Raw genomic sequence first — 19,343 nt, forward strand, 5'->3', positions numbered from 1 at the left:
CCAGGTGGCGGTGCCAAGCAGGCAACTGGCCGTCTGACGCAGGTGCAGCTGTCACCTCACAGGCTCCCAGGACACTTGGGGGCGTGGACATCACCCATCCCACTGGGGAAGCAGAGGGAAGTGACCTGAGGGCAGAGTGGAAGGGTCTGGGGACAGAGCCCCATCTTCCACCTCCTGGACCAGGGCACTTTGAGGAGGAGGATCAAATTTTAAAAGCACTCTGCAATGCTCTGTGGTAGACTCAGTTATCCCCTGGTCCGCTGTGTTTAATCCGAATGTCTTCAAGACACTCCTGAGTTCTCTCTTGCTGACGGCGTCGTGGTGGCTCTCAGATGACTCCCCCTCCTTGCAGGAAGCGACAGGCCAGGGGCCAGGACCCCACTGCGGCCTTGTCAGGGGTGAGGGTAGGGACTGCGATCAGTTCGATCCCCAGAGAGCAATAACTTCTCCAGGCCGCTGGCCCTTTCCAGAGCAGCCTCCGCTGGACCGGGCCAAGGTGGATTCCTATCCAACAGCCTGGCTGAGCCTTGCACCTGCAAGGTGCCTCGTCGGGCCACGCTCGCCCTGGCGCACCGGGGCTGTGGAGAAGGGGTCTGACACCTGTGCCTCGCGGTAGGGCAGGGACGCCGCTCCTCAGCCTGGGAACTTTGGGAAACGCTGGGAGGCAAGCGCCCAGCTCCGTCTCGCCTACGTAGCCCACGAAGGGACTTTGGTTGGTTCTCACAGGGGGCCCCAGCGCTTTCCGCGGGCTGAGGGCGTGGGCGCAGAGAGAAGGAGGGGCCGAGTGGGCGGCGGGCCCACCCCTTTATTCCTGGCCCGCGGCTCGGCGGAGCGCGACCAGATGTGGTGGAGACAGGTCGCTACTCAGAGGTGCGGGCAGGAGCTGTGACTGGGCTCTGGGGCTTTCGCGGGCGCTGCTGCTGTCGGACCAGACGCGGCGTCGGTGCGCTGAGCTCAGCCCCCGGCGCTGCTACCACCCAGGAAGTCCAGGTTAGGAAACGCACCCCGGCCGGGGACCCTGGAGAAGGGGCGCAGGCCAGTCCCCCCCGGGTAGCGGGGGAGGGGAGCCGCTGGCCTCCGCGCCAGGACAGAGGGCGGATAGCGCTCTCTGGCCCGCTGGGCGGTTCACAAGCAACTCATGTTCCTGCAGAAGCCGCAGGTGTCTGCCCCGGGATAACCCCTTGCAGAGAGGGGGCCGGTCCCGCCTAGCTCGGGAAGGGGCTTCGCGGGCGGCGAGCCAGTGGAGAGGGAGACGGGCTGGCGCGCCTGGGCTCCTGGCTGAGCATACCGGCCGGCGGCACAGACAGGGTCTGCGCGGAGGCGGGGGTGGGGGCGGGCAGTGGAGGAGGGGATGAGGGAGAGGGCGGGGGACAGGAGAGGGGGAAGGAGGATGCTAGGCGAGGCGCGCGCGCGCGGGGGGGGGGGGGTTGCAGTTCAGTAGCCTCCACCTGAGAGCACTGGTCCCCACTGCCGTCACAGCAGGTCGGCTTGGCTGTCCGGGCGGGAGCCAGCTAGCAGACGCGTCGCCAGTGGGACGGGCGCTACCCACCCAGCAGCCACCACTGAAGGTGAGCGCCCTCCCAGGGCGAGGGGGGAGGGGGTCCGGCCGCCAGCTCCGGGCTCAGTCTCCGCTCAGAATGGGAAAGGGGTGTGTGTGTGGGAGGGGGAGGGATTGGACAGGCTACTTTACGGTGAGACTCTGGTCCCTGTGACGCTCCGGTGTCTTCCAGGGATCTGCTTTCGCTCTCCCCCCCCCCCGCCCCCGGGCGTCCCTCTAGCACTCTATCTTCGTCGTTCCGTCGTTTTCTCTCGCTCTGCCGGCAGTGCCTCTCTCGGTTTCCGTCTTTCCCTCTGTCCCCCTCGGTCTCTGCCAGTGTCGCGCGCTGTCTCGCCCTGTCGCTGGTGAGTGCTGGCTCTCCCGCTCTCCCCGCTCGCTCTTCGTCTGTCAGGGGCGCGCACGGCTCACCAGCCAGCTCTGCCCAGAACGCGGGAAGGCTACCTGCCGTGTGCGGGTTTCCCAAGCGCGCGGGGCTCCGCCTGCTGCCCTCGGGCGAGCTCCATCCGCTCGTGCCCAGGGGCCCTCGGTCACCCCTCTGTCGCTCCTCCCCATCAGCGCACCGTCTAGACGGGCCACCTGCCGCTGAGGGCAGCGACCGCCTCCCGCTGCGCGCGGATCCACCGAGGTAAGTGCGGCGGTGGCCCTTCCTTCCCTGCCGCACTCCCCGGCTGCCCTGGATCGAGTGCACTGGAGAAACGAGGCGACCGCAGCGAAGCCATCCTGCGGCCGTTTTCCCTTTCGAAGAGTGGCAGGAGGGCCGGGGAGGCCCCTTGGGCGGCCGCCGCGCTTCCGCTGCCCCCGGCCCCATGCGGCCGGGAAACTCAGCGTTTCGGGGCTCAGGGCTGGCGGGGTCGCGGGCGGGGCAGCGCGGCTTCCCCTTTAAGGCCGGAGCCGCTCGTCGCCGTGAGTGTGAGGGTGTGTGAGTGTGCGGCGTGCGTGTCTCCTCCTCCCCGAGTGACACAGCAGTGAGAAATGCCTATCAGTAACTTAAACCCCCGAAACTCCACCTTCCGGGCGCGCGGCGCGGAGCCGGGCGGTGGGAATGGAGCGAGCAGATTGAGGCCGCCGCCGCAGCGCCGCCGGCATGAACTTGGCCGCGAGCTGAAGCAGCCGGCGGCGGGCGGGCGCGGGGGCACCGGCCGCTAGCCAGGGGGTGATCTGCAACCGGGCCGGGCCACTCGGCGGGTGCCCGAGGCCAGGCTGCCTGCGCCGGCGGCCGCCCGCCCCTCGGGCATTGCCCCCGCCGCCGCCGAGGGAGCTCCGCAGCACGGTAAGACTGAGGGCGGGAGCGGGAGGTCCGGCTGCTCTGGGGGCTCCGGGGTGCACTTGCGGCCCCTACTTGTGGTTCTCGTCGCGGAGGAGCCGGGGGACCCCAAAGTTTGCTCCGAGCACACGGCCCACCTGGCGCTACCCGCGGCCGGCCCCCCTCTCGAACTGGCCGGGCCGGCCTGAGCGCAGCTCCCATCGCCCGGGACTTCGGCCTCTGCCTGCTCCCCGGCGCCCATCGGGTGTCTGGAATCGGGCGGGGGCAGTTAAGTACCGGGGGCGGGGGTGTGTGTGCGGAAGGCAGAGGGGCGCGAGCCACACAGGCTTCTCTGGCCCTGCCGGGCTCACCGGGAGGCTCCCACTCCGTTCCGGCGCCCCCCGGGCCGCTGGCGGCCCGGATGCCACCGGCGACGTTCCCATAGCATGCCAGCTCCCTGAGCCTGGGCCAGTCGACAGTGGGCGCTGGGCACAGGATTCCACCCCCCCCCCCCCACACACACACACCCCAACCCGGTTTGCCGCCACTGAGCGGGAGTGTGGAGTGTGCGTGCGCCGAGCCCGCTGCCTGGCGCTCCCTCCCCTGCCAAATCCTCCTCTGGAGAGCAGCCCCGAGCAGAGCTGGCGGCTCAAGGCAGCCCCGACTGGGCTCCTGCCCGGAGCTCCCCGGCGCCCCCGCGCTCGGAGCTCCCAGGCCTCGGAACGGCGGCAGAGCCCGGCGCCCGGCGCCGGCAAGGGCGGGCGGGAAGCCCCCCGGAGCGCCGCCAAATACTTTTCTGGGCCAGTTGGCTCGGCTAGGCTCTGTCCCGATGCAGTGTGTCCGAAGCCACTTGGAAAACTGGCCGGACCGTCTGATTTTGATCCGTGATTAAATGCGGACTGAGCAGACACTAATAGGATTAGCCTGCCAGAAAACTGCCCTGAAGTCGTCGGAACCTGAGCAAACTGACGCACCTCGGGCCGGGGGCTTAGCCCTACCGCGCTCCTGCAGCTCAGTGCGGCTGAGCCGGGCACCCCGAGTGTGGGTGTGAGTGTGCGCGCGGGAGGGAGCACAGGATGGCTGGGGGACGTGCGGAGAAGGGACTCCAAGGGACTCCGCTTGCTGGGGTGGGCTTGTCGTCGTCGTTTGGCAGCAGAAGGAATCCCCCCGGGGTGCCGTCCCCACAGCGAACGTGTCGTTTGCGGGTAGCCGACCGAGGCCGGCCCCGGGACATTGTCTGTGAGGGCGAGCGAGCCGAGCGTACGAGAGGCGGCCGCGCTGGAACAAAGACGCAAAGTCTCCCTGAGCCCAAGCAATTTCGAAGAGTTGGCGGGGAAGAGGGCCCGGGTCTCCCAGGGGAGACCCCCGCGGTTAGCGTGCGGTCCCCACCGCCCCGGCCCCGCGCGATCGTGTTCCCAGGCTGCGGCGAGCCGGCGGGCAGCATCGCAGCGGCGCAGCCCAACCCTTGGCAGGCGCGGGCCGCCGCCCGAGTGCCCACGGGCCGGGCGGGGTGGGCCGCGCACCCGCGGGGGCTTCCCGGCCGCCCGGCCGCTTGGGGCTCCCGGAGGCCGCGCAGCTTCTCCCCCCCCCAACCACCCCACCTCTTCTTGTCTTTATAGATCCCCCCTCCCTCCTACCCCCGCCGCCGCCGCCGCCAACAATCCGCTTTATAAAAAGCCCCTTTGTTTCCCAGGAGGCTGGAGAGAGGGAAGGGGGAAAGGGACGCAGAGGCAGGGGGCGGGGGCGGCTGCCTCCCAGTGGCCTCGAGCCGCTCGGGACCGGAGGGCAAGTGTAGGCGGTGGGGGAGGGGGTTGTGTTTCGGAGACCTTCCCCAGGAACCCCAGAAGGCGTGGGGAGACCCTGGCTCCTGGCGCCCACCGCGCGCCCCGCCTGCCTGCGGCGGACACCCGGGGCTCCAGCGGCCGGGACGGCCTGGCGGCGGCGCGGCGAACGGAAGGACTCGGAGGCCAGAGGCCGAGCACGCTCCGCGGGAAGGGCAGATGCGGCTCGCCGCTGCGCTCGCCGGGCGCGGGCATAGGGGGCGCCCTTTCCTCGGTTTCGCTTTGCAGCCCGGGCCCCTCACCTCCGGGCTCCGGGCGGCTGTCGCGCCCGCGGGTGGCTGAGACGACAGCAGTGTCTGTGAGGCTTTCGCCACCCTGCGGCTACACTCCTCACTCCTTCCTGCGCCCTCCTGCCGGCCACCCTCTCCCCCCTTCCCCAACACAGCACACACTGGGGCTCAAAAGCTCCGCGGTCCCCCTTTGTTTGGAGGCAGGGAGGGAGTCGGAACCGCCACCTCCGAGGTTCGTGCAGCCTTGGCGGGTAGTGGGGACGGGGAAACACCTCCAGACCGTGCGTCGGTCTGTCGCCTCTGCACGGACCCAGCGCCGGACAGCTGGGGGTGTCCACTACGCATGGGCTGCCGGCGTTAGTTGGCTTGAGAATTTAGCGGGCCCCTATCCTCTACACCTGCCCTTCCCCCCCAAACTTGTGGGAACGCGGACTTGCACTGAGGAATGTTAAGGCTGTTAGAAGTAACCTTTCGCCATCCTGTCGGCCTGCCCCGCCTCCGCCCCCACCTCCCCCCACCCCAAAGCTGTCCGCTTCTCTTGTAAAGTTTGTTCTGTTGGGAAAAGGAATACTGACAATAAGAAAAATTGACAAATAAGGAGAAGTGGGCGGGGTCCAAAGAGCGAAGTCAGATTCCTCCCGGTCTCTGTCGCTGCCTCCGTCCCCCTTCCCATTTAATCTCAGGGTGACATATTATTTGTACCTTTTGCGTATCTTTCCCCTAATCCACTCCACTCCCATCTCTGGAGGTTATTCGACAGTGTTAGTCAAACATTTGTTCTCTGGTTTTTGGAATCGAAGGTGAAGCTTTAACTTTCCCCCCACCCACCCACACCCACCCACACACACACACACACACACATCCCAACTGCATCTAAAACCACAAGAAAGTACTCAAAGGGTAAACCGCGGGTTCTACCTTCTCCTCCCCCTTTTGTGCTTCCCTTCTGGAGCAAGATCATTGGAAAATAAAGCTGCTGATGTGCGAGATGGAACATATGGTGCCTCCATAAGAGAGTAGCTGAAATGGCCTTGAACCTGCCGGACAGACCAGCTGTTTGCTGCCAGCCAGAGCAGCTAATCAGCTTCTTTGCCTTAAAGTAACATCCCTCTTTTCTCTTGATGACCAGTTTGCATATTAAATAGGATATTCTCCAGAGGAGAAAGGAGATGGGCTTCTACATTGCTTTGTGCTTTGGTGGCTCTCCGCGCGCGCCTGTCTCCTACTCTGGGTGCTGACTTGGCCTCTCTCCCCATGCTCCTTATGCCAGGGGACAGTGGTATGTTTCCTTTAATACGGGTAAAAGAATGTTGCTCAAAGTGGAACTTGGGAAGAAGGAGGCAAGAGAGGGGCTGAGATATTCCCCCATGCCTGGGAGGAAATCTCTCCGTTTTGTTCCTATTGGCTTTAGAAAAACTAGCAGCTCCCCCCCCCCCCAGCACACGCACATTAAAAATATCCCAAAGATCTGCAGCTCTTCCTTATAAGATCTCCTTAGAAATCATCCCTTCTGGCCGTGACCATTTTCAGTTTTCCTTCAGTACAATGTGTTTGAGAGGGGGAAAAACAGTTTGGCTTTAGAAGAAGAAAGGCTTGAGGAGATACAAGGAAATTCCATGTTAGGAAATCATTAGCAAAGGGTGACTTCGTCTGTTTTCCTGCCACTGACGCTGACAGTGACACAGATGTGTGGGTTGAAACAGGAACGTCATTGAATTTTTAAGCTCAACCAGGAAATAGCCTGTTGCTGGGGTGGGGGCGGGGGCTACACGTTCACTGCATCTTAAGGTAGGAGATTTACTGTTGTTGATCCTTTTCAATAAGTAAAGGGATTTTTTTCCCCAAGCCTGGCCAGCATGTTTAATTTGTTCCCATTTTAAGCAAATCACCTAAAGCCTTAAAATGCACCTGTTAATAGATCATCCCTAGGAAACTCAGTGTCTGTTCAGGCTTCTGAAATGGGCGAAACTGACCTTAGATCAGTGGTTCTGACAATAGTTGGACTACCCTCCTTCTTTAAAGGGGCCTCTATGCAGTTAACCTTTTCTTTCTTTCTTTTTTTTTTTTAAAGGGTCTGATTTTCATTTTTTTTTTTTTTCTGCAGCGCTGCATTGAAGAGATAATTAGCCTAGGAGCTGGGAAACTTGTGTTCTAGAACACTTTTCCCACTAATTAGCTGAGTGATCTTGGGCAAGTCCGTCCCCCCTCCTTGCTCCTCCTGCCCCCCCCCCCCCCTTCATGACCTGGGAGTCTGAGTCCCTTCCAGCTCCAACACACTGCGATTTGTAAATGAAATAGTCATTTTCTGGGAAAGTAAAACACCTTTGGGGAAAATAGCTACACGTACAAAGAAATGGGGCTGAGATTTGGAGGAGCAGCAAGAAGAGGGAGGAGTAAAAAAAAGTGGCAGAGGGCCAATGGAAACAATATAAAAGTGGGAAGTGCTCCCTCTCTTTGTGTCTTTTGTGGGTATGAACTTCTCCCTCAGAAGCAGAGATGGTGGAGGCTGGGAGGCATCCTGGAGGGCTTCTTGTCCAGTACCCCTAATCTGGGGATCTCAGGGCCTATTGACGGCAGGCCTCCTAGTCATTGGGCTGGTTTTCAGATAACGGGATCTCAACTCTTTGAAATTAGACTGGCATGTTTCCAAAGGACTCATCTAATAGAGAGCAGATTTGCTGCTTTGCAGTTATTTAGCAATGGTTTCAAGGACAAAAAGGCCTTCCGTCTACACACGCGGGCCCCACTGGAGTTGGGGCTCTGAACTCACTGTTGAACATTTTCCGTTCTTCCTAGTCCAGCTGGGTGTTTTTTAAAAATCACATTTCCAACTTGGAGGACACAGCAGCCATGCAAGAATCCGCCAGTGTCCTGCTTGGTTTTAATATTGATTTTTTTTAAACATGGGGGGGGGGCATGTGAACGTTATGCAGAAGGACCTTTTATCCTCTGAGCTCTTTGGCAATTATCTTGCTGCCATAAATGTTGATACACATATAATGGATGTAACTAGAAAATCTCCTTATCCAAGCAGAAAAGGCTGAGTGTTTGTTGGAGCAGACAGATGTGCCCGGGGAGGGAGATAGATGGCGGGGAGCAGGGGCCGGTTACTATGCACCAGCACAATAAACTGATTCTCATCACCCCCCTCTCCCAGAGCCGCCACCCGGGGTAACCTAGGCAGCATCAGTCAGCTGTACGGCAGGAAAGAAGCCTCTCGAAGCTCACTTGGAAGCAGTCTGATTTTGCAGACATTGAGTCCTGAAACATCGTCGGGTCTCGAGCAGGGAAGCTTCCTGAATCTGCATGAACCTGATGGGATTGTCTGACAAGACTTATTACTTGTTGCTGTTGCCACTGTTGTCGTCATTTGGTTGCAACTGTAGCAAAGGAAGAACCGGGCCCCACAGAGCCGCTGGGCAGTGGGTCAGGGGTCCCGTGGAGGTGAGGAATGGTAGCTTTACGTGTGAGCCTCGTGGACACAGAGTCCCAGGGGCGTCCTGCTCCCAAGTGAGCAGCCCGGGGCTTCGGAAGCCCCCGGAGCATTTTGTGCGAGGGAAGGGGTGGAAGGAAGCAAGAGAGTTGAGTGTCCTTCCTCCCCACCCTGTTGCTTTCTTTTTTTCTCCCTGTTCACAGAGCCTCCCTGATTTCCTTTGTGCCACAAGTCCATCCCTAACATTTGACCTTTTAGGATTTTCCAAAGCAATCACATTTGTCACAGTCCCAAAAGATCCCCCAGGGTGACGCATAGTGAGGGGCTTTGCTGACTGTGGGCTCCCCAGAGTAAAAGCTTCCAGAGACAGGGCCTAAGGAGCACCAGAAAGAAAAAGCCCTTTGCGAAGTCTGTGAGAACTTTTCTTGCCCAGAGGGGTTCCTCAGGGCCTCTCAGGAACCCCAGCTTCCGACTCCCCTTCCCTCCCTGGCCCGCATGAGGGTGGGCTCTTCCTGACCCTGGAGGAAGAGCCCACCCATAGCAACCCCATCCTGCCCCAGCTGCCTTCTGACCCTGGGGGCAGCCAGCACCCCTTTCTGTACAGCCTGGGTCCCAGCCTGGAAATCCCTCTATTTCCTCAGAGCGGGGGCAGCTGCCTTCCCCTCCCAGGGTGCCCTGCTTCTCGCTCTGCTCAGTAAATAACCAGTAAGTGGGGTTTGGGCAATGCTGTTTTCTGAACATTGAGAACTGTTCCATGAGGCCCAGAGGAGGATGGGGCAGACCACGGGATTCTACCATGCTAGAAGGGGGCCTGCCAGCTGGCCGTTAAGTCTCCCCCTTCCTTCCATCTGTGCGCAAGTACCTGGGCACTGGGCCACAGGGACACATTTCTGCCGATTCTAGAAAAGGCCCCTGGATGCCACGGGGGCATGAGCTAGTGAATGGCATCTGCTTTCATATTTTGCCCAATATTTGAACCTGAAACCCCCACCCCAGCTTCTTTTAGAGGTTCAGTGACACAGAAGGGCAGAGGTGGGACCCGCTCTGCTTGCTTTGCTTGGCCCCATTAGTCTGTTGCCTACGGTGCCTACACATGGTCGGCATGCATGCCCCTAACTCACCTACAAACTCCTGTAGTAAAAGATAGAGAATTTTCTAGCTGGAAGACTAAAGCCTCGTGACTTTACAGAAGACGAAAGTGAGGCCCAGAGAGGGGTCCGACTTTCCTGAGGGGACACTGACTCTCCATCAACCATTTGAGTCCAGAACACCCCCTTTGCACCCCTGCTGTGGGCACACGGGCCTCTCCTCTTGAGGAAGAGCAAATGTGGTGGGATCCTGGCGCGTGCCCCTTGTGAGCACTGTAAGGAAGGCAGAGGGGCGGATCGCAGTCAGAGCTCCAAGCCTAAACTAGTGAACACTGGCAGGTTGTAAGTTAAGGAGCAGTCTGGGGCCCGGGCCTTGGGGCCTCAGAAAGGAGTGTGTCTCATCTTGTTTTCCAGTTGCTGAGGGAGAGTCGGGCAGCCAGCTCCGTGGAGGGCTCGGCTGGGTGGGCTCTGTTGGCAGTTTGGGGGATTGTTTGGGTTTTGTTCTTAATGAGATCTCCGTGTTAATATCTGCCTCTGGAAGTTCCAGCGCCGACCTCGGAATTTTAAGTGGGACAGTAGGTGTGGTGTGGTTGCCAACGTCACGTGAAAGACCGGCATGCATTATGCTAGGTTTGGGGAGGAGGCCACAGTGTTTCTAAGCCACTTGTCTGTCAAGGATTAATTTAACCTCTAATTACTACATTTTCTTCGCAGTTTACTGCGCGAACATGTTGTAACAAAAGCTAAGGAAGTATGCCATTTCATTTCGCCACCACTCTACAATTAATTTTGGGGATATGATGGAGTCAAATTTGACACACTTGGTGTTAGAATAATTGTGCTGCTGTTTGAATGCAAGCGAACAATCTGGTTGTTTCTAGGGATGCCCCGACGACGGAGTAGAGAGCATTATTGGGTTAGTCGCAGCCACAACCCTGACACTCCAGTCACGGCACTCCCGCCCCCTCCCCCCCAGCCCCCCACGGCCTGGGGCCTGTGCGTCGCCCTGGAGGGTGCCGGGGCCCTGCCTGCTGCTCCCCGAGGCTGGGGGGTAGGCGCTGTGCCCCGCAGCACAGGTGAGGTCAGGCTGGAGCCTCCCCCACTTCTACTCCCCAGGCGGCAACAACAAAATCGAAACCGCAGGGCTCCCCGGACAGGGAGCCTCCCAGCAGGCTTCTCTCCCTCCTCCTCCCTGCATCCCTCCAGAGTGACAGCCCCTTGGCAACCCTACAGACGTCTTCTGTCCTGTCTCGCCAAACAGCAGCAGTGGGTGTGGGAGCCGGAGGCCATTCCCCTCTCTGGGGCGGCGGGGACGTCTGGCTTCTCAGCACCGGGGCTGGAGGCCCTCAAAGCATCCTTTGCTCCCATGGCCCAGTCCTATTTCCGAGTGCACAGCAGAGGCCGGCCAGGTCAGCCAGACTTGGCCTCTCACGCGTGCACCTGTCTCCGGCCAGAGAAGCACGATCACCCTTCCTTTCCTCTCCTTTCCTCCTTCTAGAGCACAGGTCTCCCCCGAAGCTGAGAACTAGAAGCTGACATTGTCTCTCTCATCCTCACCGCATCCTTTCAGGAAGGTGGTACTCAGATAGAAAGGGCTAGGTCTGAAGCCCTTGCTCCCCCATATGGCTGGGGAAAGGCTTTCTGGCCTTTTCAGTCACATCTGTGGGTTGGCTCTTTGCAAAATCCGGAGCAGACCAAATTTGGGTTCAGTCCCCCCGCCTTGCCCTTCCCGGGTCCTGGGCTTGCCCCTGCCCCTCACAACCCCTCCGCCTTACCTGCAAGGGTGCCCTCCTCAGCCCTGTATGTCTCAGTGTGATTCCCTTTCTCAGGAGAACCTGGAACTTCCAACTTGAATTATGGGATGCAAGGGTTGCCATGTCTTGGAGAGCATCTGCTCTATAGGACGCCGGTAGGAGGTGTTCAGGGTTTAGGGAGGTCCCTTATGCCCTGCATAAAGCTGGTTCTGTTCATGAGATTGGAGAACAGCCAGGACCACCTGGCTGCCAAGGCTTTCCTGAGCTTGCCCCCAGGGAGGCCGACTCCAGCTCATCTCCTGAGCCCCAAATCGTAACAAAAATAATTCCTGTCTCCCTGGAGCAGGGACAGTCCTTGCCTTTCGTGGGTCATAGACTTCTTTGGGAATCTGATGAAAGTTGTGGGTCTTCTTAGACCACCACACAAGAATATGCAATGTGGCATCTAATTTCAGGGGCTCATAGACCTTTCTGGAAGCCCATTCATGGTTCCCTCAGGGATTCTTTGCGACAGGTGAAGAACACCTCAGGGTAGTGCCTTGAGCTGTGCAGATTGCACGGCCATCCCTGGTCACCACATGGGCATAGACACACCGTGATGTGGTGGGAAGAACAATGAGCTTTGCCTTCTGGCAAAGGTCATCGACCCGCCATGGGATTTTCGCCAAGTCTCTGCACCTACCTGAGCTGCAGTGTCCTCGGTTGACAGATGCGCATACAAGAATGCCAGTCCTGCCCAGCGTAATGGCATCGTGCGGGTGTTGGTGAGATGGTCTTCCAGACATCAGGCTCAGGACACGCTCTTGGGTTGCTCTTTTTAGGGCCACTGGCCACGCTCCATTTTGCCTTCTTAGCTGGCCTGAGAAACGTAACAAAAGAAAAGCAGGTCTCTTTTGACGCGAAAAGTCCTTTTTGTGCCTTCTCTTGGTCACTGTGTGAGTTACACCCAAGCAAACCAGCATGAAAGAATCCCTGGCTTGGGAGGGCGTGCAGTGTTTCTGGGATCTAGACAGTTCTGCAGGCCGTGCCTGCTTAGAGATCCTGCTTGGCCAGCCCTCTGCAGCTCCAGAGTGGGGCCAGGGTGTGTGTGTCTGGCCCAAGGCCCTGGAGGAGGTTCCGTGTCTTCCTGCCATGGAAGTTAGCAAATGAGATCTGAGAAGGCCAATGATTCGGTTGGGTTTTCTACATTTCCACTGTCGCACCTGGCATCAGGAGGGAAAAGTGGGTCTTTGACTCCCCGCAAATCACTGAAAAGGTCCGGCCAGCTCCTTGTGAGAACTGGGTGGTGGACCTGCGGGGGTGTCTGGCCAGGACCCTGTCCTGAGGGATGGGAGCATCATGTTCTCTTTGGAGAGAAGCCTCAGGAGGAGCAGGGGAAGGGGAGGGGGGCGTGTGCTGGGGGCGATTCAGAGAACCTCCTCTGCTGTCCGCGCCCAACCCTGCAAATGTGGAAAGGCTTCTCGTGGCAAGGCCAGGAGGGCTCATAAATCACAGATGGGGAAACTGAGGCTCTGAGTGGGGCTGTGCGAGAGCACGGGTGAGCATGAGGGCGTGTTCTTGGCCCCTGTCAGGCCTGTACTCCACCCCTTACAGTAAGGGCTTTTTACCTCTCTTAAAGACCACCCTGTCATCGGATTAACAGTGCCCTAATGAATGCTCAGGTCCTGAAAGCCAGCCGAGAGAGTGAAGAGCAGGTTTGGGAAGCCGTGGGAAACCTCAGAGGATGTCCTGGCTTGGTGAGCCAGTTGCTGTGCGGTGCCGCATGTCTGCAGATCCGCTTACGCCCATCCCCCCACGCTCAAGGTAGAACCTTTGGGAAGGGGGTGTGTTGCTAGGAGCTTGGGCTTTCCCTCGCCTTTTTAAAGAGATGAGTGCTGGTTTGCTCTGAACGGGCTTGCATACAGATTGAGGTGTCCCCCCACCCTTTGTTTCTTTTGCTAAAGAAAGCCAGGTTTGCCAGGGCTGGGTAAGTAAGGGTCATGGTGAAGATGAGTAGTCAGTCTTGGGTCCTTATGCAGAGGGGTGCCAGCTCTGTCCATCGCTGGAGCTTCTCGGCCTCTGCTTCATGATTCATTTGGAGGGGAGGAGTCGAGCGAGTCACTTGAAAGTAGGTGCCCTTCAGCAACTGTAGGCATCACCAAGTAATCCACCTGAGATTGGAAATCACGGCCATTAGCTCTTGCCCTTTGGAAGATTCGCTGTTTAGGACCAGCTTTGAGTCTGGGTGGGGGGTTCCCTAGTGCTGTAGTGGGTAGAACATCCACCTGGGGGTCAGCCAACACTGACGTGTTTCAGATGTAGCTCTGAGTCTCAGTTTCCCCATCTGTACAATGAAGGACTTAGACTAGGGGAATCTGAAGGGCTCCTCCAGCCCTGACATTTCCATGATTCCATGAGTTGCAAATTAAACTCTAAGTTACTTAAAATATTTCAAAATGATAAATCATCATTTGCTCTTTTTGAAATGACCAGAGACTTGACAATGTGGGGGGTTTGTGTTAGTTTGGTAGGTGGGGGCTGTGACTGTTCTATAGCCAAGAATAGTTCTGGAACTTTGGGTAAAGACGAAAGGAATTGATATGTATTTATGTAGGACCAAAAAATGGGAAAAATGGAAGTTCCCTTAGAGACCCCTGGTTTTACACATGAGGATGCCGGGGCTGAGCTAGTCCAGGACTCAGGCGTTCCCACTCCCAGCCCACCCTGGAGCTGTTTGCTCTGCCCCATGCTTCACAGACCCTTACAGAAGCATCATCTGGGCCTCCAACTTGTGTGCAGCAGAAGGAAGATAGGGGTGATTTTGATTTCTAGCTATCAAATAGTAGCTTATCAAAAAGGAATTTTTGTCCTCCATCCTTGCCCCCAGTAGCAAAGAGTTGTTCTCGGCTAAAGTAAATATTTAATTCTGTTGGTACCGGTGCCTAATTTACGATAAAACAGATTTTTAAAAAAAATACTGGAGTGGGGCTTAGGGATGTGGTCCTTGGAGACTTGTTATTTGGAATTATTTTAATTTAAACATACGGGCTGTTTTAGGTTTGACTTCGTATTTGTTAATTTTCATTATAAAAAAAAAAAACCCAAGCCACCCCACTACCTCACTGTGTGACCTTGGGCAAGTCCCCTCCCCTCTCTGGGCCCTGTGGGCCCCATCACTCCAGTGAAGGGGCTGGCCGAGAAGAGGAGAGGGCTCTCTGAGATTTTTTTCATACTTGGCTTGGATTATTATATTTGGAGGCTGTGATTTGACCAGTGGAGTATATGACCTTTAAATCCTTTCTAGAGGTAAAACTCAGTGATTGCCTGAGTCACTGAAAGAGGAAGGGAAACATGGAGTCCAAGAAAACTGAAATGGGCTAGCACTTTTTAAATATATGTGCTTCTTGGGGCACCTGGGTGGCTCAGGTGGTTGAGTGGCTACCTTCGGCTCAGGTCATGATCTCAGGGTCCTGGGATCGAGCCCCGCGGTGGGCTCCCCACTCAGCAAGGAGTCTGCTTGTCCCTTTGTCCTTGCTTGTGCTCTCTCTGTCTCTCTCTTAAATAAATGAATGAATGAATGAATGAATGAATGTGCTTCTCTGCCCACATAGTTCCTGATAGCTCTCTGCCTTTTGGGAAAATGTGTCTATCCCCTCCCCCTCAGATTTGTTAGGAGCTTTGGCTCCTAAAAGGGAGGGCAGTGCCCAAGACCCTTCTCTCTCCTGTGGACCCTCACAGGTGGTGGGGCATATTGGGCTTCTTCTCCTCTCCAATTCGGGCAGGTCAGGGGTCCATATGAAACTGGAGTCCAGAGTAATTCAAAACTGGAACTTGGGTGCTGATCAATTCAGGAACAGGTCAAAAGTCACTCTGAAAAATTGATTCAAGGAAGATGTTGTATGTATGTACTATGTGCCTGGGCTGTGGATGGACAGACAGATAGATGAATGGATGGACAGACAGACGGATGGATGGAAGGAAGGAAGGAAGGTTAGGCAGATATGTGAGAGTAACAATGTAAAAGTCTACTAAGTGCCCATGGTGAAGAACTTCTGCAAATTAATGATTCGCCAGCGTGATGATACAAGAGTGAACAAAGCACACACAAAATGCTCATGGAAGGTAGTCCGGTGGGGGGAGACTAAAGGAAGACAAGATTAATAAGTAAAAAATACAGTTATGTCTGAGGTGATAAGTGACTTGCAACAAAATCAATTAAGGAAGGGAGTTGGGGAGTGGCAGGGAAGGGGGCACTTCTAAATGGGGTGGGCAGCAAGGACCTTGCCGAGAAGATGAGATTTGAACAGAAACTTGCAAAACCACAAATCCACTAGGCCAGTGCTGTCTAATAACCACATTGAAAAAGTTGAAAAGCAGGTGAAATTAATTTGAACAATATATCCTGTTTAACCCAATCTGTCTAAAATATTATTTCAACATGTGATCAACTTAACAATTACCAAAGTGTTTGTACATTTATTTTATCATGTGAAGTCTTTACATTCCAGTGTGTAGTTTACATTTACAGCACATCTCAATTCAGACTAGCCACATTACAAGTGCTCAACAGCCATATCTTAACTCTCTATCTACCCGTCTGCCCATCCGTCCAACCATTTGTCCGTCCACCCATCCATCCAACCATTTGTCCGTCCACCCATCCATCCGTCCATCTATTCTCCAAAACGACTCTACCTGAAAGGAGTTTTGATGCTCAGCTCCCATCAACTGGGAGCATTTCCTAATGGTTGGCGCTCAGGCCTCTGCTCTGCTCTCTACACCTTCCCTTTGTCCTGGGGGTTCAGTGATCACTTCTAAGCTTTTTTTTCTCTAATGTTTTAGCTTGCCATGAATTCAGATTCAAGAAAAGTTGCAAGAATAATACAAATGATTTCTGAATACCTTTTACTTTTTAACCACGTTTTTGACATTTTCCTACATTTCCTTTGTTTTATCCACTCCCCTCTACACACACACACACACACACACACACACACAATTTCTTTCTCTGAATTGTGTGAGAATAAACTGCAGACGTGATGTTCCCATTCCTAAGTAAGTGAATGTATATTTCCTAAAACAGAGGCATCCTCTTGTACAAGACGCAGATCAAAATCAAGAAGCTAACATTGTTTCCAATCTAACCTAAAGACCTTATTCAGATTTTGCTGATGGTCCCAATAATGTGTTTTATAGCAAAAGAAAGGTCAGGGTCATATGGTGCATTTGGTCATCGTGTTCCTTTAGTCTCCTTTAATCTGGAATGATTCTTCAATCTGTCTTTGTGTTTTATAGCATTGATATTTGTGAAAAGTATAAGCCAGTTGTTTTGCAGAATGCCCCTCATTTTGGGTTTGTCTGATGTTTCCTCGTGATTACATTCAGGCTCTGCACCTGTGGCAGGAATACCACAGAAGTGATGCTGGGTCCTGGTCCGTGCCTCAGCTCATGAGGTCTGTGGTAACTAGATGTCTCATTACTGGTGATCTTAACCTTGATCACTTGGTTAATGTGGCATCTGCCAGGTTTCTCCATTGCCGAGGTACTAGTCTTCCTGTTGTAATTATATTATGGGACTATTTTTGAAGAAATGTTAATATCCTGTTACTCTGAAAACTTCCACTCACTAGTTTAGCATCCAATGACGATCCTTGCCTGAGGCAAGTTTATTATGCCGTTTGCCAAATAATGAATTTCTAATTTCATTATCTCTTCTATATGTATCGTTTGGCTTTCTACTGTAAGAGAGAGCTTTCCTCCCCACCTGGTTTATTTACTTACGTATTTATTTATATCAGGTAAACTCGTGGATTATTTTTTTATTCAGCGAGTTATAATCCTTTACTATCATTATTTATTTTGATGCTTAAATTGTCCCAGATTTGGCCAGTGGGAGCCCATTTATGTTAGCTCTCAAGTCTTTTTGACATGTCCCTAATCATTCTCTGAGCATGGCCTTAGTTTCTGGCACAAGGTGCTCCAGGCTCATCTTGTACATTTTCTGCCTCAGTCCTAAAAATCAGCTGTTTTTCCAAGGAGCCCTAGTTTCTTTTGGTGGAGAATGGTATTTAGAAACCAAGATCTGGGTATTAGATATATGCTTATTTCTACAAGAGTGTCATTGCTAATAGACCCTCTGAGTCCACAAAGGCAGGAAAATAACTACCTAACCCACATCTATATTTCATTTTATTTTATTGTTTTATTATTTTTTATTATTGTGGTAATTTCTCTATCTACCCACCTCCCTGTCTATCTCCTATCTATCTATCATCAGTTTGTCTGTAATCCATGAGTTAACACTGATATCTCTAAATCCTAATCCAACAGCGAAGTTAATTCTCTCTCCCCGTCCATATTTGTAACTCCCTTTTATGACAGTGAGAAATCTCCCTGCTATTATCCATAATGTATTTACTCATTTGTTGAATCCTAGAATATACAGGAGGTAGTTTCATAATTGCTAACCTGTAACTCTGTGAGAAGAAGCCCATTAACTAGAGTACAATATTTGTTTAGAATTCTCTTTGTCTTTTGCTTGAGGTTATATCATCCAAAGACTGTGTTAAAAAATTACCTGGGCTAACTTTCCACCCCCCTGCCCCCGGTGTGGTCATCTGAGTATGGTTCAGTTGACTTATTTCTGTTTAGATTCCTTTTGAGGTTTTTGTTTCCCCATATCTGTTCATTTTAATTCTTCTTTTTGTGAGCATGCGGAAAATGACAAAAATCTGTAAGTTAAAACTGTACAGAAAGCGACACCTCCCATTACTTCTGTCTTTCCCACCGTGTTCCATTCATCTCCACTAAGTAACCAACTCATTTGTTTTCCTGTATTTCTTTCGCACAAATGAGCAGACGTCTGTGTATTTCTTTCTTACATGAAGAGTAGCCGCCCATAGATCCTTCCCTGGGCTTTGCTTTTTTACGTGACGGGACGTCCTAGCAATCACCTCTTCTCGGTTCCTAGAGCTCTTTCTCATTCTTTGGATTACAGCTGCCTAACACAGCATTGTGTGGCAGTACCCTAGATGATTCAACCACCTTCCTATGTATGAGTTTTGGGTTGTTTCCACTATTTTGCAATTACAAACAATGCTGCAGTGAGCAACCTGGTGCATATGTATTTTCATTTTGCTGAAGTTATGTGTTCAAAGGTAGATTCCTAGAAGTGGAATGGGTGTGTCAAAAAGTAAACACCTATTGGTTTTGTCAGGTAGTGACAAAATTCCCGTCCTGAAAGGTTTGTACCGATTTGCATTCCTATCAGTAATGTGTGAGAGGGTCTTTTTTCCTAAAACCTTGCCAACGAAGTTTTTGCTATACTTTTTAATTTTTGTAAATCTGATAGGTGAGAAATGGTATCTCAGTCATTTTAATTAGCTCTTTTCTAATTATGAGTAACTTGGAGCATCTTTTCATATGCTCTAGAGCCTTTTGGGGGTGTGTGTGTATGTGTGTATTATCTGTTTATGTCTTTCTCCCTTTCTCTATTGAGTTTTTGGTCTTTTATCCTCAATTTTAAGAGTTTTTATATTAAGGCTATTAGTTTTCCAACCTGTGATATATGTTGTAATTTCTCCCAATTTGTTGTTTCCTGATGGTGTTTATTTTTCTTTGCCACACAAAAGCACTTTTTAAAAGAAGATTTTATTTTTAAGTCATCTTTACACTCATTGTAGGGCTCAAACTCACAACCCCAAGATCAAGAGCTGCACCACAGACTGAGCCCGCCAGGCGCACCGCAAAAGCGTTTTTACATAGTCAAATATCAACCTTTTCTTTTATCGCATCTGGATTTGAGTCACAGTTAGAAAGCCTTTCCTCAAACCCAGGTTAAAGAGGAATTCACCCAATTTTCTTCTACTATTTGAAGGGTTGCAGGTTTTACATTTAGATTCCTAATCCATTTGGAGTTTATCCTTGTGGGTGATGATATGGTTTGGATCTCTGCCTGTTTTCAAATGGCTGCTCAGTTATCACAACCCTGGTTTTTTATTTATTTATTTATGCATCTAACCTTTAAATTCTTTTATTGTTATGTTAATTACCATAATTACATCATTAGTTTTTGATGTAGTGTTCCATGATTCATTGTTTGTGCATAACACCCAGTGCTCCACGCAGAACGTGCCCTCTTTAATACCCATCACCAGGCTAACCCATCCCCCCACCCCCCTCCCCTCTAGAACCCTCAGTTTGTTTCTCAGAGTCCAT

At 53.6% G+C, this 19,343-nt stretch overlaps 1 protein-coding gene across 5 annotated transcripts in view; it reads left to right on the forward strand.

Moving 5' to 3' along the window:
• The first annotated feature begins 890 nt into the window (after window positions 1-890).
• The window catches only part of MAMLD1 (mastermind like domain containing 1), a 117,010-nt gene continuing 98,557 nt past the window's right edge, over window positions 891-19,343 (forward strand). For 3 of the 5 annotated variants that reach the window (XM_073887904.1, XM_073887908.1, XM_025862887.2), the window contains exon 1: window positions 2,567-2,828. The gene's annotated coding sequence lies outside the window, so the exon portion shown is untranslated. Of the gene's footprint in view, window positions 991-1,443; window positions 1,569-2,566; window positions 2,829-19,343 lie in introns of those variants that run through there. The other 2 variants (XM_073887906.1, XM_073887905.1) reach the window with 2 other exon arrangements.

Source organism: Callorhinus ursinus, unplaced genomic scaffold, assembly GCF_003265705.2.
Source record: "Callorhinus ursinus isolate GAN/ISIS: 27379988/994484 unplaced genomic scaffold, GSC_fseal_2.0 scaffold84, whole genome shotgun sequence".
NCBI classification, from domain to species: Eukaryota; Metazoa; Chordata; class Mammalia; order Carnivora; family Otariidae; genus Callorhinus; species Callorhinus ursinus.